Source organism: Lampris incognitus, chromosome 8, assembly GCF_029633865.1.
Source record: "Lampris incognitus isolate fLamInc1 chromosome 8, fLamInc1.hap2, whole genome shotgun sequence".
NCBI lineage: Eukaryota > Metazoa > Chordata > Actinopteri > Lampriformes > Lampridae > Lampris > Lampris incognitus.
The window spans coordinates 13,717,555-13,734,639 of record NC_079218.1 but is presented as its reverse complement, the minus strand read 5'-3'; the positions used below and the strand labels follow the sequence as shown (position 1 = coordinate 13,734,639).

Here is a 17,085-nt window from a genome sequence, read left to right as displayed (position 1 = left end):
CCATGGCACACGCGCTTCTGATGGCCTCGCGGTCTCTCCACCTCACCTCTGACGCAAATGTAGCTGCCAGAGTAGTCAGCTGGTGGCAGGGCCTCCTCCTATCGGGCCCCGCAACCTGCTGCTGACAATCAGCCGGTTGGGTCCTTTAAATCCAAACTGAAAACTCATCTTTTTGCCTTTAAACTTAGTACCCTTTAATTCCAAAACTCATCTTTTTTCTTTAACCTACAGTTAGTTGCCTTTAAATCGAGCCCTTCAAGACCTGTACTGCATGGCGGTCGGTTTCTGTCTCAGTGAATTTACCAAGCACTGTCTGCTGACGAGATTATAGAGTATAGAATATTGCAAACTGTTCTCTTCTCTCGCTCTGAATGATGTCTTCTCCTTTCTCTTCTTCTGTGTATGTGAATTGTGTGATGTAAGTCTCCCCCATGTGCACATGTACTCAGTCTGTCCTCTTTCCAGGTCTCCATGGTGACGGTGGTTGTCACCTGGACACTGCTTGGCATCCTCCTCATCAATTTATCCTCCTCACTATATTCTTCATAAATTGTATAATTCCGTTATCCTCTTTCAGTGTTGTATTGTGTAAATGGTGTAAACACAACATCCATTGCACGTTGTGCGTCTTGGGAGAGAGACCCCTCCTCTGTTGCTCTCCCTCCTGAGGTTTCTTCTTATCCTTCCTCCCTGTTAAAGCGTTTCTCTAGGGAGTTCTTCCTTATGTCAAGGACAGGATGTTGTGTTGCTGCGGTAAAGCCGAATTTGTGATAATGAGCTATACAAATAAAATTGACTTGACTGTTACAATGTCGAACGTGTGAGTTAATCACTGCCTCACGTTTCCTTCCAGTGCTTCCACTGGGCAGCATCTGGCAAAACCGGTAGGTACCTTAACCCTGTGTGAAATACAGGTCTTATTTGGAGAGATTTTGTTCTTTTGTGTGTTTGTTTTTTTCATATGGGAAATGTTCTGCCCTCTAGCGGCTAGTTTTGTCGTACAAAGTGACATCCATTTGATCTCACAGACTTTGGTAGCGCACTTCTCTAATCCAGTCCATCAAGTGGTCTGCTCTCTGAAGCTGTGGATGAGAAGAGAGGTGCGGTAACGGCAGCGTACCGGAAATGCAAATATGGTTAAAAGGTTGGTACAGTCGTCGTAGGTGGAGAAGGTGAGCTACCGATATAACATGACAACTCCGTCCCAGTGCGAAACATGTAACCGTGAAAAGTGTTCAACCAATCACGACCCGTTTCATCTCCGTTGGTGTAATGCGGTCAGCGTGTTAGTGAGGAGGGGTCGTGGATTGAGGCAGCGCAATAATGTAACGCCATCAATCCCCGATACACGTGGTTAAGGTGATCTATATGATGCAGCTACTCAGCGTTATAACGTCCACAGCGGTTTCCGTAGTGTAGTGGTTATCACGTTCGCCTCACACGCGAAAGGTCCCCGGTTCGAAACCGGGCGGAAACACCTGATCTGACACGTTTTTAAAGTCCAGCTGAAATGGCATTGATAGATGGATGTCTTGGTGTTGTTGGTCGACATTGATTGGTTCAAGGCTCCGTAGCCACAAATCATATTGTAGCGAATTCGGGGGGCAGCCGCGAACCGCCGCAGCCGGAACGTGAACCCGGGTCGCCTGTGCTAACCCGTCGACTAAAGGATCCGACCCGTTAGCCAAGAGCTAGCGAGTCTAGTCATCCGTGGTCCTTACATTAATCCCCTACCCCCTCAAATTCGGGACGCGCTTTCCGAATTTGGGGGGGGGGGTAAATTCGCTTCCCGAATTTGGGGAGTGATAATAATATTATCAGCTTCCTCACGCCCCATGGCGCACGCGCTTCTGATGGCCTCGCGGTCTTTCCACCTCTGACGCCAGAGTAGTCAGCTGGTGGCAGGGCCTCCTCCTATCGGGCCCCGCAACCTGCTGCTGACAATCAGCCTGTTGACTCCTTTAAATCCAAACTCAAAACTAATCTTATTGCCTTTAGTACCCTTTAAACTTAGTACCCTTTAAACTTAGTACCCTTTAAATCCAAACTGAAAACTCATCTTTTTTCTTTAACTTACAATTAGTTGCCTTTAAATTGAGCTCTTCAAGACCTGTACATGGCGGTCGATTTCTGTCTCAGTGAATTTACCAAGCACTGTCTGGTGTGATGTGAGTCTCCCCCATGTGCACATGTAGTCAGTCTGTCCTCTTTCCAGATCTCCATGGTGATGGTGGTCGTCACCTGGACACTGCTTGGCATCCTCCTCATCACATTTTTTTAATGTATCTTATAAATCCATATAATTCTGTTCCCCTGTTTCAGGGTTATATTCTTGTCTCACTCAGATGTGTGACTGATGTGTTCCTTGTCTCTTCTGCCGTGTGTGTGAATGGTGTGATGTGAGTCTCTCTTGTGTGCATGTGTAGTCTCTCCTCCTGCCAGGTCTACATGGCGATGCTGTTCGCGTGGCTCGGGTCCTGGACTGTTCTGGTGGCGTCTGGACACTGCTTGGCATCCTCCTCATCATATTCTTCATAAATTGTATAATTCCCTTATCCTCTTTCAGTGTTGTATTGTGTAAATGGTGTAAACACAACATCCATTGCACGTTGTGCGTCTTGGGAGAGAGACCCCTCCTCCGTTGCTCTCCCTCCTGAGGTTTCTTCTTATCCTTCCTCCCTGTTAAAGGGTTTTTTAGGGAGTTCTTCCTTATCTCATGCGAGGGTCTGTTGTGTTGCTGCTGTAAAGGCGGATTTGTGATAATGAGCTATACAAATAAAATCGACTTGACTGTTACAATGTCGAACATGTCAGTAAATCACTGCCTCACGTTTCCTTCCAGTGCTTCCACTGGGCGGCATCTGGCAAAACCGGTAGGTACCTTAACCCTGTGTGAAATACAGGTCTTATTTGGAGAGATTTTGTTCTTTTGTGTGTTTGTTTTTCATATGGGAAATGTTCTGCCCTCTAGCGGCTAGTTTTGTCGTACAAAGTGACATCCATTTGATCTCACAGACTTTGGTAGCACGCTTATCTAATCCAGTCCATCAAGTGGTCTGCTCTCTGAAGCTGTGGATGAGAAGAGAGGTGCGGTAACGGCATCGTACCGGAAATGCAAATATGGTTAAAAGGTTGGTACGGTCGTCGTAGGTGGAGAAGGTGAGCTACCGATATAACATGACAACTCCGTCCCAGTGCGAAACACGTAACCGTGAAAAGTGTTCAACCAATCACGACCCGTTTCATCTCCGTTGGTGTAATGCGGTCAGCGCGTTAGTGAGGAGGGGTCGTGTGGAGTTCTGATCAGAAGTGGGCAGAAACTGAGAAGAATATCCCGTGTCAGTGGATTGAGGCAGCGCAATAATGTAACGCCATCAATCCCCGATACACGTGGTTAAGGTGATCAATATGATGCAGCTACTCAGCGTTATAACGTCCACAGCGGTTTCCGTAGTGTAGTGGTTATCACGTTCGCCTCACACGCGAAAGGTCCCCGGTTCGAAACCGGGCGGAAACACCTGATCTGACACGTTTTTAAAGTCCAGCTGAAATGGCATTGATAGATGGATGTCTTGGTGTTGTTGGTCGACATTGATTGGTTCAAGGCTCCGTAGCCACAAATCATATTGTAGCGAATTCGGGGGGCAGCCGCGAGCCGCCTGAACGTGAACCCGGGTCGCCTGTGCTAACCCGTCGACTAAAAGATCCGACCCGTTAGCCAAGAGCTAGCGAGTCTAGTCATCCGTGGTCCTTACATTAATCCCCCACCCCCTCCAATTCGGGACGCGCTTTCCGAATTGGGGGGGGGGGGTAAATTCGCTTCCTGAATTTGGGGAGTGATAATAATATCAGCTTCCTCACGCCCCTGGGCGCACGCGCTTCTGATGGCCTCGCGGTCTCTCCACCTCTGACGCCAGAGTAGTCAGCTGGTGGCAGGGCCTCCTCCTATCGGGCCCCGCAACCTGCTGCTGACAATCAGCCTGTTGACTCCTTTAAATCCAAACTCAAAACTAATCTTTTTGCCTTTAGTACCCTTTAAACTTAGTACCCTTTAAACTTAGTACCCTTTAAACTTAGTACCCTTTAAATCCAAACTGAAAACTCATCTTTTTTCTTTAACTTACAATTAGTTGCCTTTAAGTTGAGCACTTCAAGACCTGTACTGCATGGCGGTCGGTTTCTGTCTCAGTGAATTTACCAAGCACTGTCTGGTGTGATGTGAGTCTCCCCCATGTGCACATGTAGTCAGTCTGTCCTCTTTCCAGGTCTCCATGGTGACGGTGGTCGTCACCTGGACACTGCTTGGCATCCTCGTCATCAATTTTTTTTAATGTATCTTATAAATCCATATAATTCTGTTCTCCTGTTTCAGGGTTATATTCTTGTCTCGCTCCGATGTGTGACTGATGTGTTTCTTGTCTCTTCTGCCGTGTGTGTGAATGGTGTGATGTGAGTCTCTCTTGTGTGCATGTGTAGTCTCTCCTCCTGCCAGGTCTACATGGCGATGCTGTTCGCGTGGCTCGGGTCCTGGACTGTTCCGGTGGCGTCTGGACACTGCTTGGCCTCCTCCTCATCATATTCTTCATAAATTGTATAATTCCCTTATCCTCTTTCAGTGTTGTATTGTGTAAATGGTGTAAACACAACATCCATTGCACGTTGTGCGTCTTGGGAGAGAGACCCCTCCTCCGTTGCTCTCCCTCCTGAGATTTCTTCTTATCCTTCCTCCCTGTTAAAGGGTTTTTTAGGGAGTTCTTCCTTATCTCATGCGAGGGTCTGTTGTGTTGCTGCTGTAAAGGTGGATTTGTGATAATGAGCTATACAAATAAAATTGACTTGACTGTTACAATGTCGAACATGTGAGTAAATTACTGCCACACGTTTCCTTCCAGTGCTTCCACTGGGCAGCATCTGGCAAAACCGGTAGGTACCTTAACCCTGTGTGAAATACAGGTCTTATTTGGAGAGATTTTGTTCTTTTGTGTGTTTGTTTTTCATATGGGAAATGTTCTGCCCTCTAGCGGCTAGTTTTGTCGTAACAAAGTGACATCCATTTGATCTCACAGACTTTGGTAGCGCACTTATCTAATCCAGTCCATCAAGTGGTCTGCTCTCTGACGCTGTGGATGAGAAGAGAGGTGCGGTAACGGCAGCGTACCGGAAATGCAAATATGGTTAAAAGGTTGGTACAGTCGTCGTAGGTGGAGAAGGTGAGCTACCGATATAACATGACAACTCCGTCCCAGTGCGAAACATGTAACCGTGAAAAGTGTTCAACCAATCACGACCCGTTTCATGTCCGTTGGTGTAATGCGGTCAGCGTGTTAGTGAGGAGGGGTCGTGTGGAGTTCTGATCAGAAGTGGGCAGAAACTGAGAAGAATATCCCGTGTCAGTGGATTGAGGCAGCGCAATAATGTAACGCCATCAATCACTGATACACGTGGTTAAGGTGATCAATATGATGCAGCTATTCAGCGTTATAACGTCCACAGCGGTTTCCGTAGTGTAGTGGTTATCACGTTCGCCTCACACGCGAAAGGTCCCCGGTTCGAAACCGGGCGGAAACACGTGATCTGATACGTTTTTAAAGTCCGGCTGAAATGGCATTGATAGATGGATGTCATGGTGTTATTGGTCGACATTGGTTGGTTCAAGGCTCCGTAGCCATAAATCATACTGTAGCGAATTCGGGGGGCAGCCGCGAGCCGGAGCCGGAACGTGAACCCGATCGCCTGCGCTAACCCGTCGACTAAAGGATCCGACCCGTTAGCCAAGAGCTAGGGAGTCTAGTCATCCGTGGTCCTTACACTACCCCCCCCCCTCAAATTCGGAAAGCGCGTCCTCGCGCTTCAGTATTATCAGCTTCCTCACGCCCCATGGTACATGCGCTTCTGATGGCCTCGCGGTCTCTGCACCCCACCTCTGACGCCAGTTTAGCTGCCAGAGTAGTCAGCTGGTGGCAGGGCCTCCTCCTATCGGGCCCCGCAACCTGCTGCTGACAATCAGCCGGTTGGGTCCTTTAAATCCAAACTGAAAACTCATCTTTTTGCCTTTAAACTTAGTACCCTTTAATTCCAAAACTCATCTTTTTTCTTTAACCTACAGTTAGTTGCCTTTAAATCGAGCCCTTCAAGACCTGTACTGCATGGCGGTCGGTTTCTGTCTCAGTGAATTTACCAAGCACTGTCTGCTGACCAGATTATAGAGTATAGAATATTGCAAACTGTTCTCTTCTCTCGCTCTGAATGATGTCTTCTCCTTTCTCTTCTTCTGTGTATGTGAATTGTGTGATGTAAGTCTCCCCCATGTGCACATGTACTCAGTCTGTCCTCTTTCCAGGTCTCCATGGTGACGGTGGTTGTCACCTGGACACTGCTTGGCATCCTCCTCATCAATTTATCCTCCTCACTATATTCTTCATAAATTGTATAATTCCGTTATCCTCTTTCAGTGTTGTATTGTGTAAATGGTGTAAACACAACATCCATTGCACGTTGTGCGTCTTGGGAGAGAGACCCCTCCTCTGTTGCTCTCCCTCCTGAGGTTTCTTCTTATCCTTCCTCCCTGTTAAAGCGTTTCTCTAGGGAGTTCTTCCTTATGTCAAGGACAGGATGTTGTGTTGCTGCGGTAAAGCCGAATTTGTGATAATGAGCTATACAAATAAAATTGACTTGACTGTTACAATGTCAAACGTGTCAGTAAATCACTGCCTCACGTTTCCTTCCAGTGCTTCCACTGGGCAGCATCTGGCAAAACCGGTAGGTACCTTAACCGTGTGTGAAATACAGGTCTTATTTGGAGAGATTTTGTTCTTTTGTGTGTTTGTTTTTTTCATATGGGAAATGTTCTGCCCTCTAGCGGCTAGTTTTGTCGTACAAAGTGGCATCCATTTGATCTCACAGACTTTGGTAGCGCACTTATCTAATCCAGTCCATCAAGTGGTCTGCTCTCTGAAGCTGTGGATGAGAAGAGAGATGCGGTAACGGCAGCGTACCGGAAATGCAAATATGGTTAAGAGGTTGGTACAGTCGTCGTAGGTGGAGAAGGTGAGCTACCGATATAACATGACAACTCCGTCCCAGTGCGAAACACGTAACCGTGAAAAGTGTTCAACCAATCACGACCCGTTTCGTCTCCGTTGGTGTAATGCGGTCAGCGTGTTAGTGAGGAGGGGTCGTGTGGAGTTCTGATCAGAAGTGGGCAGAAACTGAGAAGAATATCCCGTGTCAGTGGATTGAGGCAGCGCAATAATGTAACGCCATCAATCCCCGATACACGTGGTTAAGGTGATCAATATGATGCAACTATTCAGCGTTATAACGTCCACAGCGGTTTCCGTAGTGTAGTGGTTATCACGTTCGCCTCACACGCGAAAGGTCCCCGGTTCGAAACCGGGCGGAAACACGTGATCTGACACGTTTTTAAAGTCCAGCTGAAATGGCATTGATAGATGGATGTCTTGGTGTTGTTGGTCGACATTGATTGGTTCAAGGCTCCGTAGCCACAAATCATATTGTAGCGAATTCGGGGGGCAGCCGCGAACCGCCGCAGCCGGAACGTGAACCCGGGTCGCCTGTGCTAACCGGTCGACTAAAGGATCCGACCCGTTAGCCAAGAGCTAGCGAGTCTAGTCATCCGTGGTCCTTACATTAATTCCCCACCCCCTCAAATTCGGGACGCGCTTTCCGAATTTGGGGGGGGGGTAAATTCGCTTCCCGAATTTGGGGAGTGATAATAATATTATCAGCTTCCTCACGCCCCATGGCGCACGCGCTTCTGATGGCCTCGCGGTCTTTCCACCTCTGACGCCAGAGTAGTCAGCTGGTGGCAGGGCCTCCTCCTATCGGGCCCCGCAACCTGCTGCTGACAATCAGCCTGTTGACTCCTTTAAATCCAAACTCAAAACTAATCTTATTGCCTTTAGTACCCTTTAAACTTAGTACCCTTTAAACTTAGTACCCTTTAAATCCAAACTGAAAACTCATCTTTTTTCTTTAACTTACAATTAGTTGCCTTTAAATTGAGCTCTTCAAGACCTGTACTGCATGGCGGTCGATTTCTGTCTCAGTGAATTTACCAAGCACTGTCTGGTGTGATGTGAGTCTCCCCCATGTGCACATGTAGTCAGTCTGTCCTCTTTCCAGATCTCCATGGTGATGGTGGTCGTCACCTGGACACTGCTTGGCATCCTCCTCATCACATTTTTTTAATGTATCTTATAAATCCATATAATTCTGTTCCCCTGTTTCAGTGTTATATTCTTGTCTCACTCAGATGTGTCACTGATGTGTTTCTTGTCTCTTCTGCCGTGTGTGTGAATGGTGTGATGTGAGTCTCTCTTGTGTGCATGTGTAGTCTCTCCTCCTGCCAGGTCTACATGGCGATGCTGTTCGCGTGGCTCGGGTCCTGGACTGTTCTGGTGGCGTCTGGACACTGCTTGGCATCCTCCTCATCATATTCTTCATAAATTGTATAATTCCCTTATCCTCTTTCAGTGTTGTATTGTGTAAATGGTGTAAACACAACATCCATTGCACGTTGTGCGTCTTGGGAGAGAGACCCCTCCTCTGTTGCTCTCCCTCCTGAGGTTTCTTCTTATCCTTCCTCCCTGTTAAAGGGTTTCTCTAGGGAGTTCTTCCTTATCTCATGCGAGGGTCTAAGGACAGGATGTTGTGTTGCTGCTGTAAAGGCGGATTTGTGATAATGAGCTATACAAATAAAATCGACTTGACTGTTACAATGTCGAACATGTGAGTAAATTACTGCCTCACCTTTCCTTCCAGTGCTTCCACTGGGCGGCATCTGGCAAAACCGGTAGGTACCTTAACCCTGTGTGAAATACAGGTCTTATTTGGAGAGATTTTGTTCTTTTGTGTGTTTGTTTTTCATATGGGAAATGTTCTGCCCTCTAGCGGCTAGTTTTGTCGTACAAAGTGACATCCATTTGATCTCACAGACTTTGGTAGCGCACTTATCTAATCTAGTCCATCAAGTGGTCTGCTCTCTGAAGCTGTGGATGAGAAGAGAGGTGCGGTAACGGCAGCGTACCGGAAATGCAAATATGGTTAAAAGGTTGGTGCAGTCGTCGTAGGTGGAGAAGGTGAGCTACCGATATAACATGACAACTCCGTCCCAGTGCGAAACATGTAACCGTGAAAAGTGTTCAACCAATCACGACCCGTTTCATCTCCGTTGGTGTAATGCGGTCAGCGTGTTAGTGAGGAGGGGTCGTGTGGAGTTCTGATCAGAAGTGGGCAGAAACTGAGAAGAATATCCCGTGTCAGTGGATTGAGGCAGCGCAATAATGTAACGCCATCAATCACCGATACACGTGGTTAAGGTGATCAATATGATGCAGCTATTCAGCGTTATAACGTCCACAGCGGTTTCCGTAGTGTAGTGGTTATCACGTTCGCCTCACACGCGAAAGGTCCCCAGTTCGAAACCGGGCGGAAACACGTGATCTGATACGTTTTTAAAGTCCAGCTGAAATGGCATTGATAGATGGATGTCATGGTGTTATTGGTCGACATTGATTGGTTCAAGGCTCCGTAGACATAAATCATATTGTAGCGAATTCGGGGGGCAGCCGGGAACCGCCGGAACGTGAACCCGGGTCGCCTGTGCTAACCCGTCGACTAAAGGATCCGACCCGTTAGCCAAGAGCTAGCGAGTCTAGTCATCCGTGGTCCTTACACTACCCCCCCCCCCTCAAATTCGGAAAGCGCGTCCTCGCGCTTCAGTATTATCAGCTTCCTCACGCCCCATGGCACACGCGCTTCTGATGGCCTCGCGGTCTCTGCACCCCACCTCTGACGCAAGTGTAGCTGCCAGAGTAGTCAGCTGGTGGCAGGGCCCCCTCCTATCGGGCCCCGCAACCTGCTGCTGACAATCAGCCGGTTGGGTCCTTTAAATCCAAACTGAAAACTCATCTTTTTGCCTTTAAACTTAGTACCCTTTAATTCCAAAACTCATCTTTTTTCTTTAACCTACAGTTAGTTGCCTTTAAATCGAGCCCTTCAAGACCTGTACTGCATGGCGGTCGGTTTCTGTCTCAGTGAATTTACCAAGCACTGTCTGCTGACGAGATTATAGAGTATAGAATATTGCAAACTGTTCTCTTCTCTCGCTCTGAATGATGTCTTCTCCTTTCTCTTCTTCTGTGTATGTGAATTGTGTGATGTAAGTCTCCCCCATGTGCACATGTACTCAGTCTGTCCTCTTTCCAGGTCTCCATGGTGACGGTGGTTGTCACCTGGACACTGCTTGGCATCCTCCTCATCAATTTATCCTCCTCACTATATTCTTCATAAATTGTATAATTCCGTTATCCTCTTTCAGTGTTGTATTGTGGAAATGGTGTAAACACAACATCCATTGCACGTCTTGGGAGAGAGACCCCTCCTCTGTTGCTCTCCCTCCTGAGGTTTCTTCTTATCCTTCCTCCCTGTTAAAGCGTTTCTCTAGGGAGTTCTTCCTTATGTCAAGGACAGGATGTTGTGTTGCTGCGGTAAAGCCGAATTTGTGATAATGAGCTATACAAATAAAATTGACTTGACTGTTACAATGTCAAACGTGTCAGTAAATCACTGCCTCACGTTTCCTTCTTCCACTGGGCAGCATCTGGCAAAACCGGTAGGTACCTTAACCCTGTGTGAAATACAGGTCTTATTTGGAGAGATTTTGTTCTTTTGTGTGTTTGTTTTTCATATGGGAAATGTTCTGCCCTCTAGCGGCTAGTTTTGTCGTACAACGTGACATCCATCTGATCTCACAGACTCGGTAGCGCACTTCTCTAATCCAGTCCATCAAGTGGTCTGCTCTCTGAAGCTGTGGATGAGAAGAGAGGTGCGGTAACGTCAGCGTACCGGAAATGCAAATATGGTTAAAAGGTTGGTACAGTCGTCGTAGGTGGAGAAGGTGAGCTACCGATATAACATGACAACTCCGTCCCAGTGCGAAACATGTAACCGTGAAAAGTGTTCAACCAATCACGACCCGTTTCATTTCCGTTGGTGTAATGCGGTCAGCGTGTTAGTGGGGAGGGGTCGTGTGGAGTTCTGATCAGAAGTGGGCAGAAACTGAGAAGAATATCCCGTGTCAGTGGATTGAAGCAGCGCAATAATGTAACGCCATCAATCCCCGATACACGTGGTTAAGGTGATCAATATGATGAAGCTATTCAGCGTTATAACGTCCACAGCGGTTTCCGTAGTGTAGTGGTTATCACGTTCGCCTCACACGCGAAAGGTCCCCGGTTCGAAACCGGGCGGAAACACGTGGTCTGATAACATTTTTAAAGTCCAGATGAAACGGCACACCTGTCTGACCCCCTCAACCCGTACGTTCCGCCTCGAGCTCTTCTCTCTCAGAATACGGGGCTCCTGTGTGTACCCCAAGTTAGAAGTAGTCAGCTGGTGGCAGGGCCCTCCCCTGTCGGAATAACCTGCCTGCTGCTGCCACACCATCAGAGTCTGTCGAGTCCTTTACATCCAAACTTAAAACTCATCAGCGGTGTGGTGGGGATTTTTTTAGTGGGGGGGGGGTATTTTAATGACGTCATCACAGAGAATGCTGCACGCGGACACACGCTTCATTCGCAAACCACACTCGGATCATCCCAGCATGGCAGAGGATCCGCGGATTTAGTCTAAACCACATGCATCCAGTCAGGTTTTAATGACAGGCCGCAGCAGCTGCAAGTCGGAGGGGGAGTCAAATCAGTGTCACGGCTTATTATTATTATTATTATTATATTCAACATCACTGGTTTGCTTAGTTTGATTGGGCTACACAGTCTGGGCCTGATTGTTATTGTGTTGTGTGGTTATGGTAGAGAAGAGGAGTTTGTTGGTGGATTTGCAGAGGGGAGCGCTTCTGTTGTGACTGGGGAAGGAGGGAGGGCGATGTTGGATTTTAGTTCAACAGTGTACTGTGTGTGGTTTATGTGTATTTCTTGTTTGATTTCTTTGATTTGGTGGGAGGGTGGGGCACCAAATCAAAGAAATCAAACAAAAATAACCTGTAGTTACATCCATTTGACCTCACACACCTTGGCAACACACTTATTTAACCAAGTCCATCAGGTGGTCTGTGTTCTGAAGTTGTGGATGAGTCAAGTCACTTTTATTTGTGCAGCCCAATATCAGAAATTACAAAATTGCCTCAGTGTTCTTAACAGCAACACAACATCATGTCCTTAGACCCTCTCGTCGAATAAGGAACAACTCCCTAAAAAACAAAAAAAAAACCTTTAACAGGGAGAACAAATAGGGAGAAACCTCAGGGAGAGCAACAGAGGAGGGCTCTCTCTCCCGAGACGCACAACATGTAATGGATGTTGTGTTTACACAATTTACACAGCACAACATTGAAAGAGGATAATAGAATTATAACATTTATGAAGAATATGATGAGGAGGGTGCCAAGCAGTGTCCGGATGCCACCAGAACAGTCCAGGACCCGAGCCACGCGACCACCATCATCATGTAAAACAAACAACAACAAAAAAAAAAAATATATATATATATGTGTGTGTGTGTGTGTGTGTGTGTGTGTGTGTGTGTGTGTGTGTGTAGACTTATAAAAAGAAAATGTGACGAGGGGAAATGGCAGGCAGCGTCCAAGTGGCGACCACCGTCACCATGGAGACCTAGGAGAACCGACTGCACGTGCACACAAGGGAGACTCACATGACACCATTCACACAAAAAAAGAGAAAGGAGAAGACACCATTCAGAGAGAGAGAGAGAGAGAGAGAGAGAGAGAGAGAGAGAGAGAGAGAGAGAGAGAGAGAGAGAGAGAGAGAGAAAAGACACGTGAGAGAAGAGAACAATTTGCTGTAGTCATTAGTCATAATCAATTAAGTCATCAATTAAGTCATCAATAATCTATACGCTATAATCTGGTCGGCAGAAAAGTGATTGGTAATTTAATTGAGACAGAAAACCGACCCGCCATGCAGTACAGGTTGTGAAGCACTCAACTGAAAGGCAACTAATTGTAGGTTAAGGCAAAAAGATGAGTTTTAAGTTTGGGTCTAAAGGACTCGACAGACTCTGATGGTCTGACGGCAGCAGGCAGGTTATTCCACAAGAAGGGGGCCCCGATAGGAAAAGGCCCCTGCCACCAGCTGACTTCTTCTTAACTTCGGGTACACATCAACCAACTGATTAGCCTAATGTTGATTGATTTTGAAATAAATTATGGTCACATTATGTAAAACATGTTAATATCGATCGACTGTGTTCTTCATGAAGCCGCCATTCATTTGTTCAATATGACGCTTGCTAGCGCTAGCTAGCTAAGGTAACGTTACTTTTCACTATGGAGATCACGATTAAAAACCATCAAATTTGCATGACAACAATTAGCTACAAATGTACTTGGAAAACGTATGTAACAATATATTACGATGAGAAGTGTTATACGTCATCACTGGTGAGAGAGCAATCAATCAATAAATTAGAAAAGTGGCTAAGGTTGGTGCGGTAGCTTACCATGCGGTAGGCGGTGAATGGGGGGGGGCGCCTGGCCAATCCTAGCGCTTGAATGCTACGAGGGGCGTGTCTTACCTAGAAGCGCCGTGGGATTCATTATAATGCGTCGAGCGTTGAATAACTAATACACGTTGTTGAGGTGATCAATATGATGTGGCTATTCAGCGTTATAACGTCCACAGCGGTTTCCGTAGTGTAGTGGTTATCACGTTCGCCTCACACGCGAAAGGTCCCCGGTTCGAAACCGGGCGGAAACAGGAGTTATGATACATTTTGAAAGTCCAGCAGAAACGGCATTCCGTGTCGTGACGTATTTCCGAGCGAAACCGTATAGACAGGAGGGAGAGTTCTGCTGAGAGTTGAAGATTGATTGATGGATGGATGTCGTGAAATAGTTGAAATAGGTTGGTTCAACGCTACGTTATATATTGTTTTGTATTTTGATATCAAAATACAACGAAATGGATTTTTTTGCATATATTGTTAAATAGGTACGCTTAACATGACCAGGTTTTGTGATATAAAAGAGTTAAAAAGAAATCTTTCGTATCATCTCCACTTTAATTCCCTGTATTTGTTCAATCTAATTGGTTGTGCATTGTATCACCATTGACATGGATATGTCTGTCTACGGGAATAGAAAAGGTATATGCTGAGCTGGTGTGTCCATTAAATCCAAGGTATATATATATTTGAACCAGCAGAGGGCAGCATTACCTTAGCTTTTGACGCTTTCTCATGTACAGCCGATGTGTACCTTGCATCAGTAACCACTGATCGAAAGCACTGCGCTCCTCTTTTGTAAAAAGTTGTCTAAATGTTGTTCATTGATTTTATTATTTATTTATTTTCCAAATAACAAAACAATGAATTTATACCAAGACACTCGAAAAAGGGATATTTCCAATTAAGAGGACATACCAGGCTTGATTAAAAAAAATACAGATTAGAACATTTTAATGAACTCACAGATGGATGTCAAGTCAAGTCAAATCAATTTTATTTGTATAGCCCAATATCAATATTATTTGTATCTCCAATCATAAGCCAACAGCGTAGGCAGGAATCACAGTGTTGGGTGTGCACAGAGAAAATCAGGTGGGCCCGTCCAAGACTAATAGCACTCAATAGGTTCTGAAATACATACGTTAACCAAAGTAGGCCATTAAAACTATACTTGCCTAAGTGTATCACCGTTTAATCGTGCAAGCCTTATACATCACCAGAGGAAATGTTACAGGCACCAAGACCAAAATCAACAGCATCACATAGCCTGGCACGGTACCCCCCCACACACACACACACACACACACATCAGCTTAAAATCCAATTGTACACCCAACAAAAAATATACCCAATAAACTATAATATATAAATAGCCAATAGATCCCTACAGTCTGAAATTATAAGTTAGCTTATTTTTGATGATTACAACAGGAGACGACAGGGCTTGGTGTTGAACTCTGAAATGATTTCATTACAGTCCAATGAGTCAGTCAGTTGTCTTTCAAAGCAGAGCAGGGACAAAGTGCTCAGTCTGTATGCCATCACTCTGAGGCCCCGATGCCTGTTTTTATCCGACGTGCAGCTGAAAATAGTCTTTCAACAGCACAGCTTCTGACGGGGAGAGGCCTGATTTAGCAGCCACGTACAAGTCGTATCTGTAGAGGTGAAACTGGAGCAGGAGTAGGTGTCTGGGCTCAGCATGATCACCGAACTTGAGCTGAATTCTCTTCCTCTTGCTCCTCGCGTCTTCTTTTGTGACAAACTTAAGCAAACTGCTTTGATTCGCCATGACTTTCATCTTAACCTACATTATTATTACAGTACTTCCGCTTCTGGTGTGGGAAGATGGCGGCCTTGCCCAGCAGCGTCTGTAATCTTCTGTTATGTAATAAATCAAGCCGACAGGTAAATCTCGTCTCTGTGTATTTAATCACGTCTTGTCTGCTCAATGGCTGTAACATGTTCTGACCCCAGAACGGTCTACGCATGAACCTTAAGCCTCTACAATAAACAAGATATGCCAATACTGCCACCTACTGGCCTGGTGGGCACATATCATTACACCGCCCATGCAGTGTCTTTGTCCACGTCTGGGTCTAGGTTTGCCTTCGTTTGATGTGCTGGGAGAGCTTGGTCTGCTGCACCCTGTGGGCCCAGGGACCACGACCCTGCCTGGAGCTGAACCGGAAGAGGTAACACCGAGGGCGGTCTGACAGGACGTGGGAGCAGGCTGTGGAGTACGTTTCACTTGAACATTGGGGGGGGGACACACACATTTAGCGGGGGGTCAGGGGGTCCTCCCCTGGAAATTTTGAGCATCACACATTTAATTTCCTGCATTCTGGTGAATTTTATGCACCAATTTGCTCGTTTTCTACATCAATTTATTGTGGAAATGTAGATGCATTTGAACTAATACAATACCCTTGGCACAAATTGGTTTGTAGATGTACCTATTGAGTTATCTCATGTGCCCGAAATGATCAGTTCAAGTTCATTTAAGCTAACATAAACGTCTAGGGGCTACTGTTAGCAAGCGCTAGCTAGCTAGCTAGTTCGTGAGGGGGTCTGAACTGACCTTTTTTGGCGAGGGAGTTAACATTATCATTCATGATATATTTTGGGGGGGGGGGACAAATTCACCTCTTCTAAATATTGAGGGGGACATGTCCCCCCTGACCCCCCATAAGTTACGCCCATGGGAGCAGGGCAGGCTAAGCTAACTGCTAGCCCGTGCAGACCGGCAGTTCCGACAGTCATCCTGGCTGGCGTTCGTTCTCCTGGACAGTGATTTTTATTTTATTTTTTAGCTTAGATATATGTGTTAGTTTGGATATATGTGTCCTTGTAGTTTTTTGATATGTGTTTTTGTCGGTGTGTTGCACTTCTGTGTGTGTTACGCTTCATTTCATGTGCTCAAGTGCATGAAATGAAACGACAAATAAAGGGTTTCTGGTTCTGATTAGTTCTGTTCCTGTGTGGCTGTGCACTGAGTGAGTAAAAGAGGAGGGGCAGCTCACTACTGGGAAACGCGCCCTGCCACTCAATAAATCTGACCTACCATCCTCATATGAGAAGCAAGGAACCAACCTTTTTTTTTGGTTACACTTTATTTTAGGGGGTCAGAGGGGGTCGGAAATTACCTAGTAATTTCCTAGTAATAAGGTGGTAATTATCACGTCATTTCTTAGAAATAAAGTTGAAATTACCTTGTAATTTGGGTTAGGGTTAGCTGTAAAATTACCTGCAAAAACTACCACCTTATTACTAGGAAATTACCTTCCGACCCCCTAAAATAGTGTTACCGATTTATTTTATTTTTTTTACTTTTATTTGTCACGTCAGGGTTTTTTTTTCAATTAATTTCAGTAGTGTAAGAAATAAGAAATATTATTAAGATTTTTTTTTTGCAGCTAACTCATACATGTTTTATATAATGGTGCTGGGTGTGCCAGCTTGATGGCACACCCGGGCCTAGGCGGTTGTCTTGAGCCACGTGTTGTTTAAAATAAGATTATTCCTGATACACATCTTACATCCATTGTGATTCTGCTAACTGCAGCCGTATGTCATCACTCT

The 17,085-nt window shown here is 45.9% G+C and overlaps 7 non-coding genes across 7 annotated transcripts; all 7 read left to right on the top strand.

Annotated features, from left to right (window-relative positions):
* The first annotated feature begins 1,404 nt into the window (after positions 1-1,404).
* Positions 1,405-1,477, top strand: trnav-cac (transfer RNA valine (anticodon CAC)). The gene has a single exon. It is a non-coding gene; the product is annotated as a tRNA-Val (tRNA).
* A 1,967-nt stretch (positions 1,478-3,444) lies between these two features.
* On the top strand, positions 3,445-3,517 carry trnav-cac (transfer RNA valine (anticodon CAC)). The gene has a single exon. It is a non-coding gene; the product is annotated as a tRNA-Val (tRNA).
* A 1,978-nt stretch (positions 3,518-5,495) lies between these two features.
* trnav-cac (transfer RNA valine (anticodon CAC)) lies at positions 5,496-5,568 on the top strand. Its single transcript has one exon. It is a non-coding gene; the product is annotated as a tRNA-Val (tRNA).
* Positions 5,569-7,332: 1,764 nt separating this feature from the next.
* trnav-cac (transfer RNA valine (anticodon CAC)) lies at positions 7,333-7,405 on the top strand. Its single transcript has one exon. It is a non-coding gene; the product is annotated as a tRNA-Val (tRNA).
* Positions 7,406-9,386: 1,981 nt separating this feature from the next.
* Positions 9,387-9,459, top strand: trnav-cac (transfer RNA valine (anticodon CAC)). The gene has a single exon. It is a non-coding gene; the product is annotated as a tRNA-Val (tRNA).
* Positions 9,460-11,206: 1,747 nt separating this feature from the next.
* trnav-cac (transfer RNA valine (anticodon CAC)) lies at positions 11,207-11,279 on the top strand. The gene has a single exon. It is a non-coding gene; the product is annotated as a tRNA-Val (tRNA).
* A 2,405-nt stretch (positions 11,280-13,684) lies between these two features.
* trnav-cac (transfer RNA valine (anticodon CAC)) lies at positions 13,685-13,757 on the top strand. The gene has a single exon. It is a non-coding gene; the product is annotated as a tRNA-Val (tRNA).
* The last annotated feature ends 3,328 nt before the right edge of the window (positions 13,758-17,085 follow it).